Source organism: Solanum lycopersicum, chromosome 7 (assembly GCF_036512215.1).
Source record: "Solanum lycopersicum chromosome 7, SLM_r2.1".
NCBI classification, from domain to species: Eukaryota; Viridiplantae; Streptophyta; class Magnoliopsida; order Solanales; family Solanaceae; genus Solanum; species Solanum lycopersicum.
Genome location: NC_090806.1, coordinates 42,155,917 through 42,169,459, shown reverse-complemented (window position 1 = coordinate 42,169,459; position 13,543 = coordinate 42,155,917).

The following is a 13,543-nucleotide window of genomic DNA, read 5'->3' as shown; positions in this document are numbered from 1 at the left end:
TGTACGATATATCCAGCGAAATTCCAAAGAATCTAGTGTACAAATGATGAGAAAATGTGGACTACAAACATGACAATTTCAAAAAATCTGGAATTTTGGTCTTAGCTAAGACGATTGGAGATTTTGAATTTAAAAAAAAAATGTATGAGGCCATTAGGCATTGAACCCAAGACCTCATAATATGTAAGCTGCTTGAATAATTAAATAATAAAATAAATGAGGTGAGGGGATTCGAAATGGGGTAAGGTTCAAGTAAAGAAATGAAAGGGTGAAAAAATAAAATAAAATGAAGTGTGTGGGGATCGATCCCACATCCTCTCGGATAGTGAGGAAATTAGGAGAAAATCTAAAGGAATATAAAATGAGGTTGTGGGGGATCGATTCCACATCCTCTCGGCCTACAAGAAAAGTCAAGGAGAGAAAAGTATGAAAAGAAATGTATGCGTTAGGGATTCTAACTTGGGTCTCCAAGAAAAAATTTTAAATCAAAACATCCTCTCGGCCTACAAGAAAAGTCAAGGAGAGAAAAGTAAGAAAAGAAATGTAGGCGTTAGGAATTCTAAGTTGGGTCTCCATGAAAAAATTTTAAATTAAAATTTAATATAAGACTAAGTGTTGCTCAAGGGATTTGAAATCGGGTTCTGTTTCTCAATTCTGTATTGATACATAAGTCTTACGTGAATAAATATTTAATGAAAGTTCCCTATTGGTATCGAAATCGATACCTTGGCATACTTACAGGATTAATAAATGTTATACCACATAATATTGGGTTAGTATGAGTCACTTAGACAAATTATGAAGGAAGCCTCATGGCTTGTACGTATCGGTTCATAATTCAAGCATACATTTAAAAATAAGTGAACCTAAGATGTATGTGATAAAATGATGTGACCCCCAGAGGGTTAAGTAAGAATATGAAACACACTAAAAGGCCAAGTGATTTGGCAAATGATGAAATGATTATGCACGTAATAAGGTGAGTAGTTATGTTATACTATGATGCTAATTAAAATAGTGACAAGATGATAAGAGTCTGGTGCAAGTTTGACAAGCTGCATCTACGGCGAAATAATTAATGTCAATAAATGAAATTTCTAAGAGATTATATTTATGCTATACAATGATTAAATCAAGAAAGTTTGGCCACATGAGGATAGGCTAGTAGAAGTGAGACAAGTTATATCTACGCATAGAATCAATGTCCGTCAATGTAAATTTCTTGAGAAAGTATATATGATAAACAATAAACAAATAATGAAAGGTGAATAAAGATGAAATGTAAAGATACTAAGAAAGAACAGGGTGGCATCACAATAAGAGGATACTACAAGTGAGACAAGTTATAAATACGCCAATATAAGGTCACAAAAAGTACTTACCTAAGAGAGTGTTGAACATTAAGAGAAAAGTCTTAACCACACTCTATATGTAAGTGTAAGGAAAATTCACCCTTAATAAGTAAATAAGAGATGCGAAATCATCTAATGGGCTATGACTACCTAATTCTAGAAGAAAACTTCAACGATGTATGAATTGAATGTAAATAAAAACTTTAAACGGAGAACCGATAGGCTATCTATGAGTGATGATACCTTCATTTGGGAATGGCAGAGGTTAACGTAATTCTCATGAAATGAGACTGTCACCCAAGGTAGGTATGTGTCTCCCTTAATTTCCTAGTCTTCGAACTATGCTGCCAACATAGGAAACTGGCCAGTTGTTTTCAACCTATGTGAGCTAGGGATGTTTTGGTTTCACCTTAGCCAGTTACTCCACCTCTTTTTGGTATGGGGAAGACATCAGAATTGATGATGCGCGCATGATCTACATTTTTTAAATTTTAAGTTACTCAAAGTATGAAAGAAAACGAAATGAATGATACCTATTGTGTTTGGATAGAATAATCAAGAGGTGAACTAGACTCAAGTAATGAAACTAGGTCATTCATGGTTATTGCACAGCAAACCCGATGAAAGTATTAAATAACATCCTAATTTTTGACGCAGTATACATTAGCTTATGAACGAACGAAAACGAAGTACGTACGAATGAATGAAAAAGACTCTTTGTTTGCTAAAGAAAAATCTCTAGTTGATGTCTCATATGTTGAGCCCTCATTTTGGGAAGTTCTAATGTTATGTCCGTGATTCCAAGGTCTCAGGAATATAAACGAATGATATGTAATATATGTATGTTCTATATGAAATATGTTATATGGTGTGTTCAATATTAAAATATTGATGATGCATGTTACTGTCATAGCATGACTACCCTGATCATATTTGGCAAGTGCAATTGACTTGTCTTTACATAATTCATATCGATAGGAGAGAGCTCTTATTAATCATAAATGTTATTGGTGTGTACTTGAATACACCCATAATTACTACTAGTTTGTACTAACCCCGTACATTATACTATTTTAGGTGCAGGCTCAGGAGGGTGTTGAAGACATTCATTGCACCTGTTTAGACATCAGACCTTCTTATCCCGACATGGAAGGTCCCCATGCATTCGAGGATGTCTGGCGTTTTGTTTTTGTCTTAGTAATAGGTTTAGGCTAGTGGAGCATGTTCCACTAGTATTTCTTTCAAATTTTATTCATACTCATGTAGTGGTGCCATTTTGGCAATTGTTACTTATTCTATAAGACTATTTATATCAATACTGAATGATTTTTTATTTTATGATTGATACACATGAGCAATGAACTTCTTCATACGCATATGCATGTTATAACTAAGAAGTCTATGTACAGTTCAAACAAAACAAGAAGATTTAAATTTTCTGCTAAAATTAACCTAACGAATGAAATGACGACGTAACTAGGCTTGTCTGCGACCTCTAAGAGGTCAAAGATTATGGTTTTAGATATGGTCTAGACCCAAATAGTGACAATGAATTCTTATGTAGTTTGTTATTGGGTTTCTAATGATGAAATCTATAGTAAATTGATCTCTATGTTGTATTAGATGGATAAGTTCACATTTAATTAACCTAATTCATTGATTATTGTAGTTTTTTATGTTGAATTGTTAGTTATGGCCTTAGATAAGGGTCTTGCGTTATTTTATTGAGTATGTTTACAATTAATTGCAGTGTTGAGGATGATGTGGGGGTATACTGCCCTATTGAACTTATTTTGATGTTGTTTATACTTAAATTCTATTAAGATTGTTATGGTACACTTATGTTGGCGGTGCTATGTGTTATGCTTGCGATTGATGCGGCCTTGTTGGTGTTACTTTATACAATATTATGATCTTGGCCTTATTGGCAACTACTTGAAGTAATATGACTGATTTTGTAGTTTGATTATGTAAAGCATGACAATAAGTAAATACATGTTAATTAATATATGTATTCTTCTATTAATGTTGTCTTAGCTGATCATTTTAGACCATTACTTTGACATTATGAGTATAGTGTTAGAGTTGGGTTTTGGCTATTCCTACATGGCTATATGAGCCTACGTGGAGGATATTGATGATGTTATGATAGTATATAGGATGACTTTAAGATGTTAGTTTGTTTCCTATGTGATTCTAGAATAAGTTATATTATGAGTTGAAAGTAAAGTATGTGCTATATTGTCTTAGTTGACTTGTGTCACTTGCTATATGTATATATGATTATGAATATGTGATGCCTTGGTTTATGGTGTTAGAACTCTTAGTATCGAATGTATGAATTAAATGTGACATTAAATGAACTTAAGAGTCTTTTATGTGATAACCTTTAATAATGGTAAGATTGTTGATGTTTTAAGCCATAATGGTATCCCTCAAAGTAAAGGAATGTTGTAGTTAAGGTTAGCTGGCTCAAACGACATCATATTAGTCCTTAGGAAAGTCATCATGAGCTTGTTGTCTCCATTGTGAGTTAAACCTACAAGACTTTCTTTAGTATTGTAAATGTGATTGGGATATGAAATAGTTATGGAACACTTTTATGTGAACCTATACGGAGTTACTCTATGAGAAAGAAGCCTAGCACCAAGTGAGTATGGTAAGGGAAGTAGTTATGGTTAAGTATGAGACTACAATACAAAGTAGCTCTTCATATTCCTTAACTATGTGCCTACATGAGTTGTGTCTAAGTTCTACCATTGTCAAGTAGAAAAACCTCGTTAGAGTAGGATAGAACACCGAATTCAATATCTTTCTATCCTGGTCTGTGTCGTTTACAACCTATTATCATCATGTGGAATACCTATTAGCATTGTAGAAATTAATGATGTTTAGGTGGTGGTATGGACGCTATTTAGACATTGCACAATAGGCTTTGAAAGTGTTATCTGGAGTTCCTAGGTCTTGTCCAAGAAAATTAGTTGAGTGTCTTTTATGTGATGTATGCGTCTTGATGAACTAATGAACTAATGACTTATGTTAAGAAGTATATAAATAAATGAGTACCTAATCTACAGTGACTTAAGCATTCCTTAGTTGAAGTGTGAAGAGGTCATAAATGATGATGTCTTCTTGTCTTATCTTTGGACGTATTGAGGATGACTCTAGTTAGGGAAGTTGGTTGGTTTTGTGAACATGATTTAAGCCTTAGGTAGTCTTTAGTATTATTTAGTTAATCCTGAATAGGTCACTATTGACGTTATCTTCTTAAGTTACTTGAGTAAGTCTTTTGATAGACTTTGGGAGGAGAATGTCATATCACTTATATGTTGATATGTTTGATGTCTTAAAGTGTGTATGTGACATATTATAAGTGTTCTTGAGGTTCATATGGGTATGCTTATGGAGGTTGTATGGGCGGTGTCTCTTTGTGTTGCTTAAGTGAGTCTTAGGATAGATTTTTATGAGATAATAACACACTAGAAATTATTAAAATGGAAGACAAGGGAATTCACTATAAAAGTGTAGTATTTCAATGTGCTGTGAATTGAACTCACTATAATGTGGGTTCTGAATGATGATTTTTGGATAAATGTTTCCATATGTGTTTCTAATTTTATAAATATTGTTCTTATGATTAAAATTTGATTCAAAAATGGAAAGATGCATATTTCTAATAAAAGTTCATTTTGATAATTTTTATGCATAATGCCAATCTTAGTACATGTAGTTGTACTAACTCCATGCTTTTATCTATCTATATATTTCTTGGTAGATGAGGAGCTTTGACAAAAGAAGACTTGGAGTTAGAAGATAGTTCAACAGAAGTTGAAGTATGTCCTCACTTGACTCGAGGGCATATAGGTCTGTTATATTTTTATTCAAATTATTGTAATAGACTAAGTATCCCTATATTCGTATTTTTAAGTATGGGTCTTGTCCCCATTATTCTTGTGTCTTAAGGTTATGAGATTGAGACTTGGGGTGGAAAACAGTCGGAGTTTGATTGTTTTTACATGGGTTTAATATGGTTTGAGAAAAAATTGATTGGATCATAATCTATCCAAATATAATATGTTCAAATATGGATTTTGTGAAATATGGTTTGGTAAAAATGGTTCTAACCAATTTTAAAAAAAATAGTTTTTCAAAAACATTAATGTACCCCTCTCCACAATCCTCGAGGAGCCCGCGCCCCTTCCACCTTTCACCAACCTGCCCCTACAAAGTATTATTTTCGGAAAAAAAATGTTTTTTTAAAAAAAAAATTACCCATCCCCACCTTCATGCAACATAAAAATAATGTTTTTGCCCAAAAAAAAAAATTTTACCCTCTACTCCAAGACATTCTACATCCCCCACCCCAACTTTCACCAACCTACCTTTAAACTTTTTTTATTGAGTGAAAGTGAAAATAAGTGATCTAATGTGGATACCCATATTGAACCCATTTTGAGCATATTTGAAGAGACTTTTAAAATATCTTGAAGCTCATATTTGACCAATTATAATATTAGAGATCCAAGTCATTATATATGGTAAAAATGGGCTCATTCTATTATGGGACTATATTGCCAACCCTAATTGAGACTTCCTAATTCCTATTACTTTTATATGAAGGAAATTATAATGATTATAATATTTTTTTTGAAAATTTTAATTTTCCGCACTACCTTTGATTATGTTTTTGGAATGAATGATATGAAAGTGCTTGTAAGAGACCTTTGAGAGGTCGAGTACGCTTGTTACTTTCCGAGATTGTACCCTAACTTCTAGGGGTTTTTTCAGAATGTGATAGATAAGAAGTTCATGTACGTTGAACCTTAATCTTAGTGGCAAGTTATGTTATGAACTTTGAAGAAGATAGTCCTATTCGTATCCTTCATGTAAAGGATGAGTTACTTAGGGTTGATTGGGTGGAACAATATCATATCATCCATACGAAAATAATGATGAGCTATCTATCTCACCATTGTTGGGTAGCCCTAGTGGACCTTTTTGGTATGGTGAATGTGGTTGGGTTATGAACTATATATGGAACCCCTTTATATAAATCTTCAATACATATGAATATATGCAAATAAAGGCTAGCACGGAGTTATTATGTTATGGGAATTAGCTATACATGAGAAAGAGACTACAGTAAAATGTAGCTCTACATAAGAATGAGACTAGAGTGCATAAAAGCCCTTCAAATCCCTTAATCATGTGCCTACATGGGATGTGTCCTAGATCTAACGTTGGCAAGTAGAACACCCTGAGAGTAGGTTAGAACTCCGAAATCCATGATTATCTATCATGGTCTATGTTGGTTATTTCCTATTCTCATTATATTGGATACCTACTAGCATTAGAGAAGTTCTATTTAGTTTAGGTGGTTGTATGGGACACTATCTAGAAATTGCACAATTGCCTTTAAATGTGTTAGTTAGAGTTCCTAGGTCTTTCTCAAAGACCATTACGTGATTGGCCTTATTTGATGAATGATTCTTAAATGAACTAATGAATGTGATGAATTATGTAAAGAAAACATGTTAAATAAACAAGTACTTATTGAGAGCATTTTATGGGTTGTCTATAAGGTGTGAAGGGGGCATAGGAATGGTCGTTTCGTATCTTCCCTTGATAAGTCTTAAGAATGACTGAAGTAAGGGAAATAGGTTGATTATGTAAAAATGATGTAAGCCTTACGTATTCTTAAGTATTATTTAGGTAATTTTGAAGAGATAAATCATGGACGTTATCTTCTTGATTTATTTAAGTAAGTAATTTGATAGCCTATGGAAGGATTATATGATACAATATATAAGTTGTTGTACTAAGTGAGAATGATTCTATCTTAGGTAGACTACAAGATCTCTTTAGTGTGTGAATGTAAAGGATTGTGTAGGGGGTCACTTCACAACTCACTCAAGTGACACTTAAAATCAGATTTGGGAGGAGGATCTCATGTTTATGTGCTTAGAGTATATAATATTATGGGTGGTCTTAAAGATCATTTAATGTGTGCCTAGAGAGGGTGTGAGGGAGGTCTCTTTTTGTCATAGTTAAGTGAGTCTTAGAATAGTTTTCAATTACATGGTTTCTTAAATGAAGGGTTGCTTAAATGAATTCTTTTGTGTTTATAAGGTGTTAAATTTTGTTCTTATGCTTATAGTAAGATATTTTAATAAAAATTCATGACAAATATGTTATTTTTTAAATGTCCTTTTTCATAATTTTTACACGGCTTCCATACTTAGTGCATCTAATGTTCTAACCCATTCTTTTCCCTTTTTTACTAATGCATAGGGAATTTGAAGTCTTGATATTCCATGGAGGATGGATAGGTTCCTAGTTGAAGATGAAATATTGGTGGGTTTTCATCGATTCGAGGATATATCCACATGTTCGTCTATGTCTTAGTGTTTATTTTATGTCTTGTATGGGCTTAGTCCAAAGTGTTATATACTCCAATGTTTTGATGGTTCAATGAGATGTTGTAAAGGTTAAATGATTTAAATGAAAGGCCTCCGCTAGCGTACTAATTATAGAAAGATATCATCGTGTGTGAAGAAAATTTTACTTTCTTACTAATTTAGAATATTTATTATGGAATGTATGATACGAGTGGATTTTATGAAACTTCTTGAAGTTAAATTTGCCGTGTGTCCATATAAGGATGCTCTAACTTCAGGGGTGAACTTGCGGGTCGTTACAAGGGTGGTTTCAGAGCATAGTTTTTGATTGTCTTAGTTGTCTCATGAACCACATCTAGTAAACTCTTGTTCATAATGTAATGTTTCACTTCATCATTCATAGAGTCGTTCTTACGAACTTTATATATGGTACCTTTTCGTTCATTCCCTTATGTGTTTGTCCTTTGAAGGTGACTTTGTGAAGATTGCGTTGACGGATATAAAAGATAAGATGTGACTTGTTTGATGAGGTGTGAAAGAGGGTATTGATGACTATAGTTTCCTTTAGTTACCTTTTGAAGGGTTGTGTAGTTGTAAAATAATGGTAAGGTATATTTCTTTAAATGTGAAGGTGTTGTTGTTTAGATAGTTTTATTTTGTTTAATACCCAACCATAGAAAGGAAGTCGATGAGGTTATAAAGAGTAAAGGTGAGTTTCTCCTAGTAAGGGGGATGTAGTGGTTAGATGGTTAGACCTTTGAGAGTGTTTTTTTCTCATGAGATAGACTTTGGTGAGAAAGCATTAGTATGGTATAAGGTTCCTCTAGGGAATAACATGTAGTGAATGATATGTTAACCTTGGAATTGGTTTGTTCTAATTGGGGGAGTATGGTGAAGAGTATTTTTGTTGGGAGTGAGGGAGCAGTAGCCTTTGTTTATGTGTTTATCATTCCTTAAACAAAGAGCTCTTAGTAACTTGATCTATGGAGAAGTATTTTGTGAAAAAGTTAGTTCCAAATATTCTCATTATGATATACTTGTTTTGTTTGATGTTTTTTAGAATGAGAAAATGAGTGTTCATGCATGGTTATCTTCTTCATGGTTCATGTGGATATAGTGTAGGTTGCTAATTGTTTTATAAACATGAATAGTGAGCATGTCTAAATGATTATATGATATTGATTTGTTGAGCATTTATTAAAAATTTCTTAAAGTGTTGCATTGTTACGTTGTGAAGTATGTTCACTGTAACGAAAATTATGGTCACTGTAAAAGAATTTTTTAAAATGATTAAATTTTTCATACGTGAAAAATGGTTTCATCGTGTCTAGAATTGAGATATATGATCATGATAATGAATAAAAAATGAGTTTTTTTAATTGAAATGAAGGATGTTAGTCTTATAGAATAATTAGTTGAAGAATTTATTCTACTTTCTTGTTGTGTTGTTATTCTCTTAATTATGCACAAATGATTGTTATACTTTATTGTGTATTGTATAATTTGTAGAATAATTTGAGTCTCTAATCTTGGAAGTGTTCGGAGAGTGGCAAGTGTCATTCCACGACGAATGTTGTCCAAGTGGGAAAGAATATAACACCTCAAAAAATGACTTAGGTGAAATTAGGACCTATTGCGTGTAACATTAAGTCTTGAAGTCCTAAGATGGTTTAAAATGTTTGAGGCAGTGTCTCAAGATTTGGGTTAAGGTTGAAGTCAAACGTCAAGGGACGACCAAGACATTTGAAGACTAGTAACCTATGTGCCTTATGTGTTTTCATGAGCCTCTGAGAGACTAATGAGTTTATGAGTTCCTTATGTTATTCATAATAGTTTATAAAGTGAGCATTTTGAGTTTGATAAGGTTTGAAGGTCGAACGTCCAAGAACGTCCAGTGATTTTTGAAAGATAGCTTTTGGACGTCCCTATGAGTTTTGATGTGTTTTAGCATGTTGCGTGGGTTGTTTGATGTTGATCTTGTTTTGGAGATGTTCCTAATACTTAGATTACCTGCTTAAAGGTTTAACATCATGGTATGACTCCATGTACGACCTACAAGGGGCCCTAGAAGGAGGACCTCAACTAGAAGCTCGACATTAACATTTTGAAAATCCAAGGCTAGTCTTAAAGAATAACATATGTGCCATGAGGTCTAAAAATTGTTTTAAGACCTCATTAAATTAATATAGATCATTTAGGAAGTTTATGCACCAAGAAGTCCAGGAACGTCCATGACTTCGAAAAACTAGTTCTAAGGGGTACTAGTGTGCCTTAGCCTATTTGACTAATTATTTGGAGTTCAAAACTCATGAAATTAGGTGGAATCGTTTACAACATATGTTGAACTATATTAGTGGTCGAAAAATCTGGATAAAACTCCTGAATGACCCACAATTACCCTCGAGGAGGACACTAGCACGTAGAAGGCAACACTTCCTAGGTAGTGTGTAAAACTCGAAACCAAGGAATGACTCATGTGTGTATCGATGGGGCATCGATACCAACCATCATATTACACTTAGTAAAAATGTTAAATACCTCTCCCGCACAAGTCTCTAACCAAGATGACAGTTGTGCAAGATGGTGGGGGGACGAACTGTCGACTCACACGGCCTATCGATGGGGTTCTATCTTTGAGGGTCCATTTTTCTGCCAAATTTAAGTTAATTCCAATTAAATTAAATGATGGGTTTAGGAGTTATTGGGATAAATGAAATATTAATAATACAATTTAACACCCCTATAAAGATCAACCTTTATTAATCTAAACACAACTCTTAAAAATAAACTATCTTCCTTCTCTCTTCTTTCTCTCTCTATTGGAAGACACCATTGCTGAAAATCTAGGGGAGGATTTTTTGGTTGAAAAGGTATGATTTGAACAACAATTATTCATCAAACTTTAAGGTATGGGACTTAATTTACCTTTGAGACTTCTTTCCTCAAAGGACTCCTTCAAAGTATTTCAGAATGTTGTGTTTTAAAGTGGGTTTCATTCAATTACAAAATTTGATGATATGAACTGAGTTGTTAATGGTTTCATTAGGGTTTAATGAATATATTAACATGTATTTTAACTTGATTATTATAATTTGTTATGGTTTGATCTAAATAAAAGAACATGATACTTGACCCTTAACCCTAGGTTTGATCTTGATATGAATTAGGCTGGGATTGATTCAATTTACTTTATTATTGTTTAAATCACGATTTCATGATGTTTTTACACAAAATATAAACATATTAGGATTATTCATAGCCTTTCATACATGTTCTTAAGAAGTCATCTAGGTTAGGAGGATTGACCTAAGTATCTTGTCTTAAGCTTTGATTGGTATTTAATTATGGTGTAGTGATTTCTTCAAGTCTTGTTATCATGTTGTTAATTAGATTATGAACTTATATATCTAAATTGGATTGAATTGAGGGTTTATGGTAATGCCTAAATGATGAACTATGAAGGGGGTCTTGGTAAGTCTTATAATACCTATCTTTACTTCCGATTGTGATTAATTGTGATTAAGTCATGATGTTATATTGTAGTAAGACTTCTATTAGGATTTGCAGGATAGTATAATGTTGAATAGAAATTTCCTTACGATGTAATGAGGTTAATTAAGGTGAACTTGCTATAAGGATGATGATGACTATCAATGTGCCTTGTTATGATATAAAATCTTAATGTGCTAACCTCACTTATATGAATTGCAATGAAATTTTTATTGAGCAATTGATGATGAATATTATACAAGGGGTAGATCCTATGATCTAAAATAAGCTATGATTGATAATTAAAGACTTAAATACATTTCAAAAAGGGACTCTAGCTTAGTACCGAGTGATCTATATTGAGGACTGTCCTTTCCAACATAGAACACTAAAACACTCGTGAGATTGGAGACTACACTGCACGGAGAATAAAGAGGGTCCAAACTATATCTCCTAGTTTTTGACTATGTCGCCCTATAGTAATATTAGCTAGTGGATCCACATAGTTGTTATGTTTTATGTTTTGGTACTACCTTTGCAAGTTGTTTGCTTTCTTTCGGTGTAGAGTTTTATGACACTGGATTTCACACTAGCTCATGTAGTCTATGTCGGTTAGAGATAGATGTTTCCAAAAGGTAAAATGAACTATAGAATGGAACTCTAAGTAGGATAACATAAGGGGTCTAGCTTAGTTTAAGTAGGGGTATGAGGTTCTACATAGCATTGCACTAGTTATCCTTGAGGGGAGTCTTAGGAGGATGTTCTTATATATGTTTATGTTTATGATGATGTATGACATGTAGTTGATGAATGTGAACATAGTTGATACTATATGTTGATTAGTTAACTTATGAGTATGTGTTGGGTTATATTGTTAATGTAATATGGAATGTATATCTAAATGTCATGTTATGTGAAGTAGGGTGTTGGTAATGCTTTTTTAAGGGTTGCTTAATTGAGTAAGGTTATGAGGTTTTGCTTGGTCATTGTACTTGTTGACTTGATAGGAGTTCTTGGGTAAGTATCTTGCTTTATTATTATTAAGTGTACCCTTATTCATGTTTGTGATGTAATTTTGCTTTGTTATAGGGTTGTAGTAGATTATAGGTTCAAGTATGATGATATGTATATTACTCTTTTGAGTTATTAAGTATGTTTTGTTAATTTGAATGACTCACATGATGATGTATAAGACTTCTAAAGACTAAAATAGCATAGTTTTACTAAATGTCCCTTTTAAACATATTTTAATTGTATATGTTCATATAGTCTCATACTTAGTACAAGTGAAGTACTAACCCCATTTTCTTCCTTATTCCCCAAAATTTTAGATTTCGATCGTTGAAGTGTTTTAGAAGGCGAGTTGAAGAAGACTTCGATCCTTTCCTCATCCAAGTTGGGTAGGTCCTCATTTTTTGATGGCAATGACAATATTGAGCTTATGTTCTCATTTGAGTTTTATGACTTATATTCTATATCCTTTCATTTGAGTTAGTATTGTAGAAATCCTATATGTGTCTCTTTTTACATTGATGTATGGGCTATGACAAAAATTTCTAATCTAGATAGATGGTTCTGAGATGAGACAATCATTGAGACTAATATCTTTCTTATATATGTATGTGCAATAAAAGTAGAAGGCTATGTAACAATCCTATACGACGGGTATGTGCATACTCGATATCTATATTATTTGTATGTAGAGTTCTATGTAAACCTCCAATATAGAAGTAACAAAAGATTTAAATTTTCTGCTAAATTTGACTTATGAATGTCATGATGTAAACTAAGAGGTTAGTCTTAGTCCTCAAAGAGGACAACGATGCTACTTACGTCTTTCGGGTAAACCTAGATGTAAAAAACATGGTTCCAGAGCATGAGATTGAATTATATTAGATTCAATGTCTCTCTCTACAACGTCTATGCATCTTCGTGCTCATAATTGTGAAAAGAGCCACATTTATGGATAGGAACCTACATGATTTCTAGGAAATTCTCATTCTCTTGAAAATCTTGTATCGTTCAATTAGAGTATTCTTATGGTGTGGTTTAACATCTAATCCTATTGTTGTGATTATAGGAAGAATGATCACAATAAGGTATGCGTTAAGAATACTTGAAGTGGAAAATGCCAACGCAAAAGCTCATCCCCATAGTGATCAAGTTCCTCCACTTGAAGAATATGCTAATATGTGTAACACTCTTGAAATTTCAAGACTTAGACTAGAGATTAATATATAAGATAAATATTAAAATTATTTTGACCTATATTAATGTAATAAACTCATTTGGAAAAGGTTACAG